Source organism: Pteropus alecto, unplaced genomic scaffold (genome assembly GCF_000325575.1).
Source record: "Pteropus alecto unplaced genomic scaffold, ASM32557v1 scaffold78, whole genome shotgun sequence".
NCBI classification, from domain to species: domain Eukaryota; kingdom Metazoa; phylum Chordata; class Mammalia; order Chiroptera; family Pteropodidae; genus Pteropus; species Pteropus alecto.
Genome location: NW_006443124.1, coordinates 13797233 through 13803232, shown reverse-complemented (window position 1 = coordinate 13803232; position 6000 = coordinate 13797233). Strand labels below are relative to the sequence as shown.

Sequence of the window (6000 nt, the reverse complement as noted above, 5' to 3'; positions counted from 1 at the left end):
TTGGTGGTTTAGAACAGGATGGTAGCAGTGAAGAGGTAAAGAGGAGGGTAGAAAGAAGATACCGTAGAGTCAAAAGGATCAGATGATAAATTAAATAGGTGGTGGTGGTGGTGTGGCTCCACAGTGTAGTGGTTTGCACATCTGCTTTACACGCAGAAGGTCCTGGGTTCGCACCTCAGGTAGAGCCATGGACCATACCCTGGGTGTGCCAGACCCTGGGTGCACCCCGGGTGCATGCTGCAAGCACATGGGAGCAGATGCCTCGCCTGCGACATCTGTAGGTCGGGGTGGAAGTGGTGCGGGGAGAATCAAAGAGGAAGAAAAAAATATATATGTGGTGGTAGAAGAGAAATATTAAAATAAACTCAAGCTTAAATAAATGGGATGATAGTGTCATTTACTAAAAATGAGAAAAACTGTTGGAATAATTTTGTTTATCTTTGTGAGAAAAATTTATTTCTGGTAAAGGAAAGTATTTTAAAAGATCAGGGGGAAAAAAGTAGAAACAGACTGCCAAAGATAGATGCACTATTTATTATATCATGATGCTACATGCACTGTATGGGAACCAGCTGCCTGACCTCAACGCTAGCCAGCAGGATGGCTAGTGAGCCAGCCAAAGGGTCAAAGGAAAAACATGCTGAACTCCTTTGGCACTCACTGTCTCAGAAGAGATGCACTCATAACCCAGATAGAGTTGCCTACCTAGGTTTTCTTTTGTATTTTTTAAAACCTAGTATAAGTTAGGTTAAGAAAGTTTAAATATTAGAGAAAGATTAAGGAAGGGGGAGGTTTCCCTGTGGTCCCAAATGCTATTATACAATTGGTTTACATTTTATTATATTTCTTTCTAGCTCCCGACACTCCAAAAAAAAAGGATTTAGGGCTTAGGGTTTTGATTCAACTGCTTTTCAAACTTTTTTTTCTTTTTTTTTTAATTATAGGAGGAACTGATTTATAGGCTTTGCTTCTCCTTTCTAGACTGCAAGCATCTTCAGAAGAATCCATTCACCTTTGCTTTTTGATCTTCGTAGGACTCTTCTGGTATTTTCTCTCCCAGCTTGGGGACCCATCTCTCCACCCCATCCTTCCCACTAACCAGAGCCACTTCTCATACCACTGCATATTGTGTAGGTTTAGGAAGCTTTATTTTCTCTTCTCTGTGAGACTCTTCTCTCTTAGATATATACAATTTTGAGTACTTATTATACCAAGTACTCCCCATGTATTAGGCTTTACAACCATTTTAATTACAAAATATTCCAATTGGCTAAAACAATTTATATATAAATGTTATACTGCTTCTGATCTTCCACTATTAAAATAGCACTTTGATGAATATTTCTGTTTATAAAGTTTCTCTGTATTTAGAATTTTTTTTCTCCTTAGGATCCAGTTAAAATTACCGGCCAAGGAATGCCAAGGAATACACATACTTTTGAAGTTCTTGATACATAATGACAAAATGTACTTCGAAAGACTATTCCAATTTACACCGGATAGGGTTGGTTTTAATGTGAGTCAAAAGATAAATATGTCTCAATATTCATCCCCCTTTCAATGCCAATATGAGTTGTGCAATGCCAGCTTTGTTCAGAAAGAATATTGCAGTTTTGGCTGAAAACATCGCATTAGCTTTGCTACCAATTCTTTCCTCGGCAATAACATAATGTTCGGCAGTCAGCATTTATGAAAAGAGAGGTGAAGTCAAGGAAAGTCAAGGAAATGTTAGATTCAATAACTTTAGTCACTGGTTTCAAGCTCCTCCTACATTAATTTCTTTAGGACAACAGGTTGTAATTTACAGAACTTTTGTTTCAGGAGAGAATCCATTTATCTGAATAACCCCAAGACCCAGTGCAGTGCCTTAGCATACAGTAGAAAATATTAGAATTTATAAATGAATGAAACCTACCTCATGCCAATAATCAAGGTGTTTATCTCTCTAGTTTTTAAACACTGTTCTCATTATCACTCATTTATTCCTTCTTTGTGTCAGGATCTTCAGTACATTTTCCTCAACAATCTTATGAGACAGAAATGCCATCATGCTCATTATTGGTTGAAAATATTCCAATTCTTTAAAAAGAATTTTGTGGAAGCACCCCACACCAATTCAGGTGCACACAGTAAGTGCTCAATAAAGGTTAGCTAACTCTGCAATCTCTAACTGGCCTGCTCTTCGGAACTCTGGTTTACATTTATATCTACTAACATTTGAGGTTATTTGAGCTGTCACTGGACAAAATACCTGCAATGGATATAAAGGTTAACTTTGGTACCTGGATATACAGGTTGACTCTGGCACCTCCTCCTCCCTCTAATCTCTCAAGGCCAGTGTATAATTTCAACTGCTACCACAAATTTCCTACTGGGCAGATCCATCCAGGTCTGTCTTACTGAGAAACATCCCTTGCTCCAAGATAATCTTTCCCCTCAGAGCTAACTCTCCTTCCACGAATTGCTCTCCCAAGGATTATCCTAAATCCATTATACAAAGGTGTAACAGATAGCATTAATAGGAAAAGGGCAGTATTAATCTTTAGGGCAAATACCCTGAACCACAATCAATCTCTAACTAGTAAAATGCATAAGGGAGATTGGAAGAAGTGGGTGAATTATTCTACACCCTTCTCCCACTCCAGCCTTAGTCTAACTTCTCTCTCAAGTCAGAAGACAGGAGGATATCAACATCACTTGGCAACCCGCTTCTGAAATATTTTGATCCCTAATGTATCTCTTGCTTAAGTATGATTCAAGGAAGATATCACAAACAATAGATGCAGTGTTTTAACCAGATGTCTCATTTGACTATTTGGACAGGGACTGGATATCTCATCATTCTACCCAAGTCTAATCACTAGCTTTCCTAAGAAGTGTTTCTCTTTCAACACCTCATATGTTTACACTAACACTGTAGAAGGCCAGTGTGAAATCTCAGTTGAAATCTAAGTACTCCCTAAATTCCAGTTGGCTTGTTGGCTCTAGTTTGTTGAGGATGCACATTTTAACTTGTTTTCAGTTATTACTTGACGCCAGGGAACTTTGTTCTCTCCTTCCCACCACACATAGTTTTTCTTCATGCAATAAGTAGCATGCTCTCTCTGGTAATGGCAGGAGAAATGGATTTTGAAGTCCCTTTAAGAGGTGAAGTGATCGCACCTAGGCTCTGATCTATAACTAAAACATTTACACTCAGACATTTACACTCAGATCTTTATTATTCACATTTAATTACTGATTTTCCACATTACATGCCAGCAGCTTCCATTTCCAAGCACTCATTACTATGTGATGGCACTGTAAGTAATAAAGCTCTCATTTTCACCACTGAGAAAGCCATGGATTCAAGAGGTTATGTACCTTGTCTAAGAATATCCTTGTCTAGAACAACAAGTGGTCTATGGCCATGCCATCCTGAAAGCGCCCCATCTCGTCTGATCTTGGAAGCTAAGCAGGTCGGGCCTTGTTAGTACTTGGATGGGAGATCACCTAGGAATACCAGGTGTTGTAGGCATTAAATAAAAATATATAATAATAATAATAATAATAACAACAACAGAATAACAAGTGGTGGAGCTGAGACTGAAACCTAGAACTACCTCCAAAGTCCAGGTTGTTTCTTCCTATGCCACACTGCTGTTTTATTATTTAATTAATTCACGTTAGAAAACAAGGAAGTTTTCAATAAATTCTCAATTTAGAAAATTTCAATTTTTTGTTTGAGAATAAAATATCTAGAATTTTTCTAATTTTCTCATTAAAGAGTAAAGACAAGTTGAGGACAATAACTCAACCGCTCATTCTGCACAAAAGAAAACTGAGGCTTAGTGGAGTGAACAAGCTTTCTCAAGTCTCAGAGCAACAAGGGTGGCAGAACTGTCCTGTCTTTGTACCCCTGGTCTCCTTTCTTCGTTGTACCTTCTCAGAGCTAAATATCAGCTCATAAATGTTCATAAAATGGTTCTCCTTTATGCCCAGGGTCAACAATTTATTGGTATAGTTCTGCTCTACAGACAAAGGATTTTGTGTCAAATAAGACCGGAAAACGCTGCATTCCAAATCTCCTTTTTGGAAATCTCCAGTACATCTTTTAAAGGTTTTGAAATCTTGCCTTTACTTTAAAAGAAAATTTAACTTCACAACTGTACACAGGAGAAGAAGGCCTTTTTAAAAAGAATACTCTTACTAGCCAATGAAGAGTTTTCCTACAGAATTAGTTTCGGAACCACAAGTTTAGACCATCACTGGAGGTCAAACCAAATGCTCCATATGAATCAAAAGATAACCATACCCACAAAGCATATTCTTAAATAGCTGATTAATTGATTGGATGCTATGACAGTACAAAGCATAGATGTTGTGCATCTATTTGAATATACATTAAAACAACACATGGATGAACATTTCCAAAAGAAATTCACACTATTCTTATCCAAGCAATTAAAGAGTAGGTAGAACAAGTGGTTGAGCTTTGTTAGAAAATGAGAGGACACCAGAATCTTCAATAATCCTTCATTCTAATTCTACCACTGAGTAGTCTGGTAACCTTAGGCATCTTTCTGTTCAGTTTCTTTATTGATAAAATGTAAATAAAAATAGTGATTAACCTATTGGGTTGTAAAGATTAAGTATATAATACTTAAGTTAGCTATCATTATTAAGAAACATGAAGGAAATATTAAAAATGAGAATGTCATAAAACTTGTGATGTTTCAAGTGGACAGGAAACATTTGTACATCGACTGAGATAATCATGTGGATTTTTCTCTCTTCGTTTTGTTAATGTGGTATTTACACTGATAGATTTTCATATGCTGAAACATCCTTGCATTGCAAGAATAAATACCACTTGGTCATGGTGTGTAATCCTTTTAATATACTGCTGAATTCAGTTTGCTAATATTTTGTTGAGGAATTCTGCATCGATGTTCATAAGGGATACTGGTCTGCAGTTTTCTTGTACTGTCATTATTTGGCTTTGGTATCAGAGTAATGCCAGCCTCCCAGAATGAGTTAGAGAAGGGTTCTCTTCAATTACTGGAAAAGTTTGAGAAGGATTGGAATTCATTCAAATGACTGGTAGAATTCACTAGTGAAGCCATCAGGTCTAAGGCTTGTTTTTTGTTGGGGATTTTTGGTTATGGATTCAATCACCTTACTAGTTATAGGTCTATTCAGATTTTGTTGCTTCATGATTTAGTCTTAGTAGGTTTTGTGTTCTTAGGAATTTTTCCATCTCATGTAGGTTATCTGATTTGTTGACATGTAACTGTTCCCGATACTCTCTTTCAACCCTTTTTATTTCTGTAGAATCAGTAATAATGTCTCCATTTTCATTTCCGATTTTAATGATCTGCACTCTCTTTTTTTTTTTACCTAGCTAAAGCTTTGTCAATTTTGTTGGTTTTGAAGATAAACTTTTGGTTTCACTAATTTTTCTCTATTGCTTTTCTATTCTTTGTTTATCTAGGCTCTAATCTTTACTATTTCCTTCCTTTTGCTATCTCTGGATTAGTTTATTCTTTTTCTAGTTTCTTAAATTATGAAGTTAGATTACTTATTTAGGATCTTTCTTGTTTTTTAATTTAAGTGTTAATAACTATAAATTTCCCCCCTTAGCACTTCTTGCTGTGTCCCATAAGTTTTGGCATGTTATGTTTTCATTTTAACTTGTCTCTATGTATTTTCTAATTTCCCTTGTAATTACTTCTTTGATCTGCTGGTTGCTTAGAGTGTGCTGCTTATACAAACTAGTGAATTATTCAGTTTTACTTCTGTTAATCACTTCTAACTTTACCCCCTTGTGGTCAGAGATGATATCTGTATGATATCTATCTTTTTAAATCTATCAAAACATAATTTCTTATATGTAGAAAATCCTAAAGTAGTCACAAAAACACCCTGTTAAAACTAACACATGCATTCAACAAACTAGCAGAATACGAAGTTAACAAGTTTCAGTTGTATTTCTTTATATTAACAATGAACAATCTAAAA

At 36.1% G+C, this 6000-nt stretch overlaps 1 protein-coding gene and 1 pseudogene across 1 annotated transcript in view; one reads left to right on the top strand and one right to left on the bottom strand.

The window, feature by feature from the left end:
* The window catches only part of FAF2 (Fas associated factor family member 2), a 57516-nt gene that overhangs the window by 30843 nt on the left and 20673 nt on the right, over nt 1–6000 (bottom strand). The gene's annotated exons all lie outside the window — the stretch shown is intronic.
* LOC112471995 lies at nt 3400–3517 on the top strand (annotated as a pseudogene).